Below are 13,155 nucleotides of genomic sequence, written 5' to 3' on the forward strand. Positions count from 1 at the left end.
CTCTCCCCGAACCAGGAATATATATATATATATATATATATATATATATATATATATATATATATATATATATATTTTTTTTTTTTTTTTTTAATAAATTGGTCCATTACAATGCGGAGCACTGCAGATTGCAGGTGCTTGCACAGGCGTCAGATGTCCCCTACGCAGTGATTTCTACACAAAAAAGGTTGCGAAATTCAAGGGACTGATATTGAAAAATATAATTATTAAACCATAAAGGTAATGGTTCTAAAGCTGCCATCGCATCCGTGAAGAAGACCGTTAGCTCAAAACACATCGTAAACCATAAATTTGATTTGAGCAATGTGACTGCGCTCCTTATTTACTGTGCAGTCCAAATAGGAAATAGTCCTTTAAATGGTATCAAATGGAGAAAAATCCTGTTCTGTATTCCTTATGTATGTGTCCAGAAAGTTATTTAATGTATTTAAGATGGAATGGCTCCTCTGAAAAAAAAAATGTAGTCACGTTTCGGCCCTCGTTACTATGGGCCTCCTCAGGACAATGGAAGAAGGAAGTATCTTAGGCCTAGATGTAGCTAATTTCATTTTACCACTTCTTAAATACCGAATTTTACCGATTCGGTATTTAAGAAGTGGTAAAATAGAGGGGGGGGGATGTAGGTATTACAGAATCGGTAAATACCGAATCGTTAAGATTCGGTATTTACCGACTCTGCAAATTCCGATTCGGTAATGCCCATTGATTCCTATGGGCATTGATCCCATGGGAATCAATGGGCATTACTGTAATGTATTCCTATAGGTTCTGTATCGATCCCCCTATTCCTGACCCTGTTCTGGTTAATAATTAACTAGCAGCCATCCCACGGTGCAAAAACCGTTATCTGATTAAGCCACACCACGGCACAGAAACGTGTTATCTGATTAGGTCATAACGCATGCCATCTAATTAGACAAACGCTATTCCTCCAGCCCCTGATAAGGCATACGGAGTTCTCAAAACAAATCAAACCTATGACAACCTGGGAAAATCCCTACGGCCATTGTTTTGATTTCATAGAGAACTTCAGTAAAGAATGTGCTAACGACCAGTTCGTATGACATCCTTATTGACGTATCTATGTCCATCCTCACGTCAATCTCGGCACCTTACAGGTATAAATATTACCGACATTGCCTTAAGCAAACACACGCGGTGGTGACGAGATCGGAGCAGCGAGACTTGCCGAAGAGGCCAGCACAGAGCGGACCCCGCTGGCGCAGCCCCGCCTTCCTGACGCGCTGAGAACGAGACGCTGCTTTTCTCCTGCCGAGAAATCCAGCTCCGGCGCTTCCAAGCAGCCCTCGCAGGCAGCTGGAATATCAAGACCAGAGACGAGAGATACCAGCCCTCAACCATTCTAGATCTCAGGTACAGAACTGAATAACCCCTTGCAGAGAATTCTTGAGTCAGTCACTTGGCAAAACAAACTTAACTTAAACTGCTACTTATCTACTCCCGCCCACGTATTAGGCTTAGGTCAGGTACACTGGAGTAGGCGTAGTTAGAAGCACCAGTTGAGTACGATTAGTCAAATGTATATATGTATGTATCTATTTTATCAATTTTAAATATCATATGGCTTAGAAACCATATCAATGCTTTTACAGTATTATTTTATACTTCTGCTTTTATTGTATGCACTTTACTTAACCATAAGTATTGCAATAATATCGATTCATTTCTCTTGTACGAGAAAAGAGACTGATCAATAAATAACATCTTTGATTGAACACGCCCGTCTCTTCCTTTTCTCTACAATCTGGTGAAACTAAGAATGCACTGAACTGACTGAGTAAAATAAGTTGTCTTTTGTTTTCACACGACTCTAGAGATACACTCTTGATTAGGGGAGAGCAAAGTTGTCATGTTCTATGGTTGTCAGAAACTAAATCCCTTCTTGTCTATCCAGGGAGGTTAAACTCCTCCTTGCCTATTCGAGAAAGTTTCTAGTGAACTCTGAGCTAGCTGGCAAACCCAAAACTTTAAGTCTAATATCGTCAGTAGAAGACCTAGTTAACCTCCGTCCTAGGTCTATAGTATTGAAGGTATTATTCCAATGCGCAGAGCCTATTGGGATAATAGGAACTACACTACATGGCGCCCAAACGTTTGGATAGGCGATAAAACTAACGCAAGACATTAGAGTAACTCAGTCGTGCTTTTTCACACAGAACCCCTTTTTTTCCCATAATTCTCCAAAGACGTCTGGAGTGGGTGAAAGGTCATATCCGCCAAACCTCGCAGGAGGAGACTCCTATGTATTGTTCTTGGTTTAGTCAACGTTGAAGGATACACTGTTCCAAAATATTGTGCATCTAATCTTTGTTTCCATAAGAAACGTGATCTGCACACAAACAGAATAACCTTTCTGTCGGTAAAATGGTAGACAGTGATGAAGAAAGAGAGACAGCTAGAATAGCAGCTGAACTCGTAGCAGCTGATAATACTATGCAAGAAGCAGACCCGGATATAATACTTATCCCGGTCAACAAAAGGAAATCTGTAACTTTAAAACTTATAGAAAATGGACTGACACCTAGAGGTGGCACAGTCATATTCGTAATAGAGGCACACGAATATCGGCAGACAGAGGTATTCTATTCATGGATAAACTTTCCAGCAGCTAATGCTGTAACAAAGGTCTTCCACTATTACAAAACAGAGGAAGCTCCTGATGAGTACATTCCTTTCGAGGAGGTGGAAGTACCACTCAAATTCCAAGAGCACCTGCTCTTGTTTAATGGCGCCCTAAAACATAATAATCACATCACCAGGCTCGGTCCACTAGGTAGACCAGGAGCAACGTGGCCGGTCCTAGCCGGATACACACCACATCCAGACATTGAAGAAATGCCTGCACCAGAACTTTTAATACAGCTAAAACAACTAATCAAAATACATAGACAATTAGTCCAATATGTAATGCGGACTTCAACAGTCCAACCAGCAATTAAAATTCCACAGCTGACCCCTCATCAGGGTAACACAAATAAAATTACACCACAGAACATACAGTCCTGTCTAGGTAAAGTACCCGCAAAATGGGAACAAATACCTTTCTGGCTAGCACAAAAAATCACTCAAATAGAGGCGGTGTTTCCAGACACCACCCCGGTAGAAAAACACAGGATTCTGACTATCTGTCTTCCAATGGGAATCGCACCACACGTGGAGGACTGTGACACTTGGGGTACAGTCTTTGCTTCCATATACACAAAAACACATGGTGTACCATCCATGTCAGTAATACCAGATGTGCTAAAACAAATTCAAGATGAATACGGTCCAGAACCCGCTTTAACTCTTGGTATGAAATTACTGAAAGACTTCAAGCAGGTCTCGGCTATATTATTAGCCAACATAAAGGGAGAAGCAGCAAACGTGGCGATCCGCCAAAGGTTAAAAGAGACAGATATAGCAGACCAACCAACTGAAATTGCCAGAATCATAGAGAAATCCTATGAAGAACTAGGAAGAGATAGTCTGGGTGGAATACCGGTAAAACCTCAACTGATTGAAAGTCCTGAAAAGGTATTTATTAAAAATAATTTAAACACTCAAAAAAAGAGCTGGGATGGAAACAAACAATCCAATCCTAAAGAAAAAAGATTCCAGTCCAGAGGAAGGTCTCCTCGGCGGAGAGAAAGATCTCCGAACCAAGGACGCAGGTCTCCCCAAAGTGAGCCCTCTGGGAAAAAATACAACCTTAGAAATAGGGATAATATAAAGAAACCTGATAGATATCAAGATAATGATACACGTCCCTCTCAATCTTTTCAGACTTCCTCGCAGAAATCGGAAAGAAGAGGACGATCAGAACAAAGGAAAGAGCACGTCAAGTCCAAAGACAAAGAACCTGCTCATCTGAATAAAACATTACAATTTCCAAAAAAGAAGGTAGCCAGTATTAAAGTAATCAATAATGCCGAGAATACTGAGGACACAGCTGAAAAACGGAGAATGGGCTCAGACAATGCTAGACAGCGCAGCAGAAGTGAGCATAGCTCGCAAAGTCCTTATGAATCATCTGGAGACAGTGGACACGAATGAATATATTCAAGTGGAAACTGCAGACACCAGAGTTAGCAAACCTCACAAAATATATGAAATAACATTACGTATAGAGGGGGATAAGACTAGAAAAATAAGGGGTTTATTTTGGGATAATCTCTCCAAGGGCTATGACATCCTTCTAGCTGAAAAAGACTGGCCACCCGAGTTTGTCAGGGACTGCCCTCATGGCGAAGAAATAATTATGCCGGCCTTCTCAAATCAAATTCCAATTCATAAAAAATATACACTTGCAAGAAAGTGGGCAGTAGCTCTAGCTCCTGCTTTATATAAAAATCATGTAGGATGGGATAAGGACTCTCCTCCTCATAAAATCCAGTTAAAATCACAACCTACTGCACAGAGGCAGTACCCAATTAAGCAAGAAGCTAAAAAACAGGTAAAAGAGATCCTAGATCAACTTGAATACCAGGGGTTGATTGAAACTTGCACCTCACAAATGAACAACCCTTTGTTTCCTGTCTCCAAACCAGACAACTCATATCGTCTAGTTTTGGATTACAGACACCTTAACTCATGTTGCAAAACTTTTGCAGTGCAAAACTCGCATAGTGCTGCACTAATGAATAACATAGTGCGCAAAAAATACAAAACAACATTAGACATCTCTAATGGATTCTTTTGTCAAAATATAGCACCAGAGAGCAGATATTTGACTGCGTTCTCGGTAAATGGCTCGCAAAAAAAATTCTGCCGTTTACCCCAGGGGCACAAGAACAGCCCAGGATTATTCTCAACGAGAGTAACAGAATTACTACAAACATATGATGACGAGGCATTATCATATGTCGACGACATTTACCTAACAGATGATGACTTGGATACTCACTTGAAGAGAGTGAACACCATAATACTTGGGTTTGCAGCAGAGGGTTACAAATTCAACTTTAAAAAATCAAGAATTGCCCATCTAACAGTCCTGTTTTTAGGATATGAATTATCAAGTGAAGGCAAAAGCCTGGCTGACAATTTCCTAGAGAAATGTGCTGTACTCCAAGCTCCTAGAACACTAAAAAACTTACAATCAATTCTAGGCTTCCTAAATTTCGGAAGATCATACATTGCAAATTACGCAGAAAGGGTCAAACCCCTTTATGATCTAATAAAACCAGATTTTAAAACAATCAATTGGACTCAAAAACACACAGAAATTTTGAGATCTTTACAAACAGACATGTTAGTTAAAACAAAATTAGAAACACGTGATAACACACGCAATCTTGTGATTCGAGTCATCCCAGGAAGATGCGGATTCACATACCTGACCTCTAATGAGGGAGAAAAGGTACCAATTGCATACAAATCACACTTGTACACAAAGGCTGAAATGAAATTTAGTCCAACGGAAAAAATTCTGACCGCGGTACAGACTGCTGTAGCAAAGGAGCGGGCCCTAGCACAAGGTAAACGAATAATCATCGTGACACCGATACCAGCCCTGGAGGCGGTAACAAAGGCAAGCATTCCGAATGCTAAAGCACTCCATCCAAGGTGGATACAGTGGGCTAACTCTCTTGCTGCAACAGACGTGGTATACGAATTTGATCCCAATTTAAAAACACAAGAATTTCTCCAATATGAATTTGAATGTCCTCCGCCGACCGAAATTCTGCCTCTAGAACATTACGGCTGTATAATATATACAGACGGATCAGCACAACCCGCAGTGGGGGGTAAACAAGCTTACAGTGCTGCGTGCGCGATTGTTAAAGGTCGCTGGCACGAAGGGAAATTTAAACCAGCGGTCACTAAAACACAATCTCTAGGAGATTGTACAGCTCAGCGAGCTGAACTACTGGCATTCAAGATGGCGCTTGAAAATACCGATCGAGAATTCCCCACACTCATAGTGTGCGATTCGTATTATTGCGTTCAGTCTTACAATGAATACTTGCAGATCTGGCTTCAGAATGGTTTTAAGGATGCAAAAGGAGGCACAATCAAGCATAAAATGCTTTGGGAACAAGTAGTTTATTTGCAAAAAGAACTACCAAAGACTCACGTGATACATACACTGAGTCATCAACATGATGGCGTTCACGTTGCAGGGAATTCATTGGCTGATGAGGCCGCGAAGGCAGCTGTGCAAACGGCTTCTGTAGCTGCCATCACACGGTCGAAAACAAAAATAGACAGCGATATATTACAAGCTGTCAGCGCTACAGAAAAAGATTCGATAGAAACACTCCCGAAAGGCTTTCCAGTGAAGTATTCATATATAACTGATACAAGCAATGTTCCGTTTGCTCGAATCCCTGGAGTGGGGGATAGGGCAATTCCAAACATGGAACATAGGTTAGGACTAATCATAGCGGCACACGAAGGACTTGCTTCTGTACATGCTGGCGTCTCAGCCACAGTATCGTTATTAAAACAGAGATACTGGTGGCCACAAATGAGAAGACAAACACGGAACTATGTTCTAGAATGTGAAATATGTCAAAAAATGAAAGTATCAACAGTGAGACGACCAGCGCAGATGCCCCTTCTAATCTCGGATAAACCATTAGCCTGTGTTTACCTGGACCACTGTGGTCCCTTACAAAGGGATGGTAACTATAAATATATCTTGGTTGCAGTGGATTCATGCATGAGATTCATATGGATGTGGCCCCAGCGATCGGCTGACGCCAGAACTGTTATAAAAGATTTGCGAGTCTTTATCGGCACATACGCAATTGGCATGCTGCATTCTGATCAGGGTCCTGCTTTTAGCTCTAGAGCTTATAAGGAGGCCATGACCAGCATGGGCATTGCATTGCTGTATTCTTGTCCATTTCATCCTGAGGGAAACGGAATTGTAGAAAGAAAAAACCGTGACATAAAGCAATCTATAACAGCGAAGGTATTAGGTTCGGGAGCTGGGTGGGTCAAACATCTAATAAGTGTCCACCGTAGTCTAAATAACCTGCCAAGAAATTCTCTGAGGGGATTCAGTCCGTACGAATTATTGTTTGGAACTAGAATGATGGTCTTAGATCTTGACAGTCAGACTTCAGTGGTTAAAGAAAAAATCTTTGATATCAAAGATCGTTTGGCTATTTTGCAGGACTTAAACGAAACAAGGAAAGACCTGAGCAACATAAAGTTGAAACAGCCAACGACCACTGAAGAAAAACCACCTGTCCCATCAAGACCTGTCTGGATTCCAAAAGTCGGGGATCTAGTCAGAGAAAAGATCGCGGTAAAGAAGGAATTTGGGCCTTCTTACAGAAAAGCAGTTCCTGTCTTGTCTATCAACGGGACAAGATCAGTAGTACTACCGCCCCTTGCTGGTAAAAAGGAGAACAGAGTTGTATCAATCGACCTGATAAAACCACAATCATGTGGCCGATAACAAACAGTAGGCCAAGTGGACTCCCAATAAGTAGTAGAACACCAAGATTTGCTACAAACACAGAGGTTCAATCTAAGAGGCTACTCACATTTGAAATGCCAACAGAACAACAACAAGGACTATGCAACAATGCTATGGAACTTAAACCTCTAAAAACCCAAATAAAAACATTTAGCAGAGACACGCCAATCTACAATGAAGTAACAAATGACTATGCTGCTGCAACAAAACACGCTAATAAAGCAAACAGTAATCCTGAAGCAATAGGAACAATAGACAGAACGGCATCTGGTTACTTCATCAACTTCAATGATTCATCTGAAGATCTGAGTGAATCAAAGGAACAAACATCAACAAAAACCTTTAAAGATAAAGCTAAGGAACTTTTTCAACATCTGAAAGAAACCTATCTGATTTCTCCATGGATTGAATTCTGGGTGGCCTTAGGTGCACTTATCCTCATACTTTGGCTCATCATGGTACTATGTTTGGGACATTTCATTGAGGGAAAATATGCTAAAATGGACACAGCAAGCCAGAAAATCAACTTGGTCCTCAAACCACACACGTCTTCACACGTCGAGAAAAGAGAACTTTCTTCAGTCAACTTCACAGCCAATCCTATACCCGGTGGGGTAGCATGGGACAATACTGATTATGAAATCTATGGTCCGGTTGAAATCCTAAAGTATCCACATCAAATCAAGATCTCATTGAGTGACTTTGTAAAACCAAGCTCAGTTGCAGATGATTGGGACGTTGAAAGCATTAATAATATGATGTCTGACCTAGTAATGTCTGCTAAATTTACAAAACATGATTATTTGCAGGGTTCGTCTAATTATGATAAAATGTTCTGCTATAATCACTATAGTAATCATTATCTGCATAAATCTGCACAGCCTAGAAATGTCTTAAATTATAATCAATGGGAACACTGTGCAACCCCTCCAAAAGGTAGCTCAAGAACTTTTTATGACAAATATTCATATTTTTCAGGGTTCAACACAAGTAATGCAGAAACATTTTATTACAGGTTATCGAATAAGACAGGTACAAAGACCATGCTTACAAATACTAAATTGATATATTCAGACTCATTTTTTGAGCAAATGAGTACATTTGGTTTTGATTACTGGGACAAAAATGTTGAAGTAAAAAGTGTTTGGGGTACAAAAGAATGGCAAGTACAAGGTATAGAAGCATTGTTTAGAGCCTGCATGATCCCAGAACAAATTATATTTTTGAATGACACTGTTCAACAAACTACCTGTCTTGGCCTAGCCAAAATCAAGGATTTAAACAAACCGTCTATTCCAAAGCCAACAATGAACAGTAATAGCTCTATAGATGAGGAGATAGACGTAAACCATATATTAAGCCAAAACAGAACACATCCTGATTGGAAACAGTGGTTGATCTGGCCCACAGATCCACAAGTTCCATCACTCACACTTTATGCCCAGTCTGAAAATCTGCAGGGGTAGCCTTTTGGTCATATCACTGTTTCATTACCTCATGGCTGGCCTCTGAGTTGTCAGAAGCTTGCTTTCATAACTTGTCCATCTGGCTTCTGAATGCTAACATGTCGCTAACAACATCTTGAGGTGGTTCTTGGAAGATTGCCTCCACCCCTCCATAACCAGACTGAGAGGTCCCCTTACAGGATGACCATACAGAAGTTCAAAGATGCTAAAGCCAACCCCCTTCTCTGGTACCTCTTTGTAAGCAAAGAGCAGGCATGGTAAGAGGTCATCCCACATATGCCTCATGGCCTCAGGCAGGCTCTTGATCACGCCTTTCAGGATCTTGTTGAATCTCTCAACATGCCCATTGCTTTTTGGATGGTAGGTGGTGGAGAAGATGTATGTAACTCTATACTCTCTCCACATTGACTGCATATAAGCAGACAAGGAGTTAGTGACCCAGTCAAGCACCACTTTCTTAGGGAAACCCACTTGGGTGCAAATCCCCATTAGGGCTTTAGCCACTGAAGGTGCAGTTGTAGTCCTCAGAGGGATGGCCTCTCGGAACCTTGTGGCATGATCCACAGGAACCAGGATAAACCTGCTGCCAGAGGCTGTCTGGGGATCCATGGCCCCTTCAATGCCAATGCCCACCCTTTCGAAGTGAGCTTCAATGACAGGCAAGGGATTAAGAGGAGTTTTGGGCTTAAACAGCTTCTAACTTTCAGAAGTTATCTAATTAAATCTTCGTCCGGGGCCAGTAAAGGTGGAGAACAAGCCTGGAAAATGTCTTGTCCTGACCGAGATGTCCTGCCAGGGTTATCTCATGAGCCAGTTCCAGTAGGGAGGCCATGTAGGATTTGGAGTCCACCTGTTGCCACATGTACAGGTGACTTAGGTTCACTATACAGGAGGTTGTCCTCCCAGTACATCTGGTGACTACCAGAGGCATCACCTGCTACCTGGGCTTCTGCCTGTTGCCGCATGCCATCCAAAGCTGGGCACTTCTTCTGTGCCTTACAGAAGTCCTTCCTGGTGGGTCCTCCTTCTACTTGCCATCCAGAAAGTTCAGGCAGGTCACAATTGGAGGCAATCTCCTCTCCACTGGGCTCTGGGGCAACCTCCTCTGGTGCCCAATCAACCTCAGTTGGGAGAAATTCAGGGTCTGACTTCCCATGCCCTTTGCCCTTCCTTCTCTTGGCAGCTGTCTGGACCATTCTTTCAGGCTCCAGACTTCCTTGACTCCCTTCTTGGGCAGCCATGGACCCAATGGTGGCACACACACACTCAGCCAACTCCAACATTTCCAGGTATGACCTGAACGCCACTTTCTTCCAGGTACCACGCTCTAGGTGATTCCCAAGCAAACAAGCCACCGGCATGGCAGGGCTCACAGCCACGTTCAGCAAACCTGAGACCCCTCCACACTCAAATGGAACAAGGGCTACTGGGCAGTGACTCTCACGGTTGTCTGCTACCATAACATGGTTGAATGTATTGGGTAAAATCTGCTCTGGGACCACCAGCTGAGTCCTTACCATACTCATACTGGCTCCTGTGTCCATCAGAGCCTCATCCCCTTGCCCATTGATGGTATCACTTTGCCTATGCTTTGTAGTATTGGAGGGTATATGAGTTTTTGGGACCATCCCCTCATCACCCAGGGACACTAGGGTAACCTCACTGATTCCCACCTCATTACTGTGACAAACACCTCCCCAAGTTCTACACTTACCCCCTCTGGTGTATTTTCTCCAGAGGAAGGCTGTTTCCTTTTGAGAGACGTGAGACTCCCTTGTGATGCCCACACTTATAGCACTCATAGCACTTAAGGGGTGTACTCTGACTCTTGTCAGGCAAGCTCTTTTTCTGGTGGCAAGATTGGGAATGGGACTCTTTCCCCCGTGAACTGTTTTGGGGCCTTGAGAGAACTCCTTCTTTTTCTCCTGCTTCTTCTTCTAGTGGGAGCAATTACCATCCTTTTGGGAGTCCCGCCTACCACCTTAGATGCCTTCTTGGACACTCCGGTGCTGAACCACATGTCTGCCTCTTCAGCAAACCTTCTGGGGTCAATCAGCTTGCTATCAACTAGGTGTCAGTGCAGTTTTGGCAAACAAATATCTGGCATGTGTTCCTTCAAAATCAATTTGTACAGCCCAGAATAATTGCCTACCTTGCTGCCCCTCACCCAGCCCTTCAGTGCCTTACTGGAATAATCAAGGAAATCCACCCAGGTGTGTGATGAGATTTTGTGGCTACCCTGAATCTCTGTTCTTCTCAGGAGTCAGCCCAAAAATGTTGACAAGAATGGCTTTCATGGCAGTGAAGTGTGCCTGGTCTTCTTCCTCTAGTGTTAGGAGTGTGTCCCTCCCCACTGCTGGCATGTGCCTCCACACGCTACCCTCCTAGGACTCCTCGGAACCTTGTGTACAGTTAAAACCACTTCATAGGCTGCAAACCATTTGGCTACGTCATCCCCACCATAAAACTGGGTACCAAATCTTTTGGGATGCTGAACCTTCCTTCAACAGTGGGCACTGCAGGTATACCTCGACTCGGCAGCGCCTCGTGTAGGACGCACATCGCCCACATCCATTATTATCCAGTACAAGTCCCGCAGTATCCTACACTTCGGATGTTGTATCGATTGTAGAGGTGTCATCTATCTTTGAACCCTCTCTTATCCTTGCACCTGTCAATTTTTACCGAGGTGTGGACTTGCCAGTGTTACAACTTATTTTTCGGACATTTATCCAGTCCTAAAATTCAAAGATCTGTTCATCTCTTATTCTGGGCGTATAATTTATCAGTCTCTTGACCGCACTACAATACCCCTCTGCACTGAACAGTTTCACATTTCAGATCTGCAAAAGTATCTATTGTGATCTTTACTCCTATGGCTGCCACTCCTATTGCAGTTTAATCGATCACAGCAGCCTTATAGTTTTTAATTACGCAGTTGTTCCTCTTTTTATTGTATCGACATCACATCACAGTGAGCACATACAACGTGCTCTAGACGGAAATATCCAGTGGTTTTCCTGAAGAAGGCGGTTCATCGCCAAAACGCGCGTCGAGATTAATTGCGATATTACAATTATTTGTTGACCACCACTATATGTATGATAAATTTCCATTTCTTTTGAAATGTTTTAATCCATTACGGAGGGTGTATTATATATGTTGTGTTTACCTCCCTTTTTTAATGTCATTGAACAATTAATGTGTACTGTTTTTATTGTGTAATAAATATATACATATATTTTCTATATAACAACTGTATTGTGTGTCAGTATATTGAGGCTCTTCCTTCATTTATCAAAGGTTCATGTTTAGCCTGATTCTCGACAGGTCTTTCGTTGCCAAGGAATTTTTTACTATAGTTGAATTTACCCTGTCCTAGGAACTCCATTTTGGAATCAGGGGTTCCTGTTATTTTATACTCACTGCAGGTATACCACCAGCATTGTGGCTGGAATCCATCTGCTTAGATCTGAGATCCAGATCTCTGAAACTGATCTCCTCTAAAGCCTGACCCTTGTCCACTTTTGCAAAGCTCTAGTTTTAACGTTCTCTCCTCCCTCCTCTCCTCCAGTTCCTTTGGGGACAGCTTCCTAGATGACACACGGCTCCCTGCACGTGGATGTGCTTCCAGTCCTGGGAAGATTGCCCCCCAATAGGTCGCATGCCAATGCCCTCATGCAGGTCTTGTTCAATTCTTCCTCAGTTTCTGACCCTTCCTCCTCATTGTCTGTGTGGATCTGGTGGGTGTCTGCCAATGCTGTCAAAGCCTTTTAGAGCTCTGCTTTTCTAGTACACCCTTTAGCAAGCAACCTCTTCTGGCAAAATCTTTGAGCTGGGCCTCAGTGTAGCTTTCTATGTTGGCCAGCTGAAACTCCATTTTTGCAGGTGATGTCACAGATACAGCAGTAAAAATGGGAATAGGAAAACATTTGGAAAAAATCTAAAAGTGTCAAACAAGGAGAATTTATTCGAATATGTCAAGATATGGATTAGTAGTGAACACCAGGTCACTGTATGGCACTGCACAAGCACAAGTACTATCATCAACGATGATCACCAACGTTAGAAATTGGTCTTGTTTATAAAAAAGTCACGCAGAACAGCAAGTCACCTTGCCACGATACACTGCGCAACAGTGTGAATTCCTGCCTTTTCCTCTGTACCGGTGCCCTTTTGACAGGCTGACCCCAACGCAGGCACCCTTGCACCATCCAGTTGGAATCACACATT

At 42.6% G+C, this 13,155-nt stretch overlaps 1 long non-coding RNA gene across 1 annotated transcript in view; it reads right to left on the bottom strand.

Annotated features, from left to right (window-relative positions):
• Nucleotides 1-13,155, bottom strand: part of LOC144782635 (uncharacterized) — a 54,316-nt gene that overhangs the window by 35,648 nt on the left and 5,513 nt on the right. The window lies entirely within an intron of this gene.

The sequence above is a fragment of the Lissotriton helveticus genome, chromosome 9 (assembly GCF_964261635.1).
Source record: "Lissotriton helveticus chromosome 9, aLisHel1.1, whole genome shotgun sequence".
NCBI lineage: Eukaryota > Metazoa > Chordata > Amphibia > Caudata > Salamandridae > Lissotriton > Lissotriton helveticus.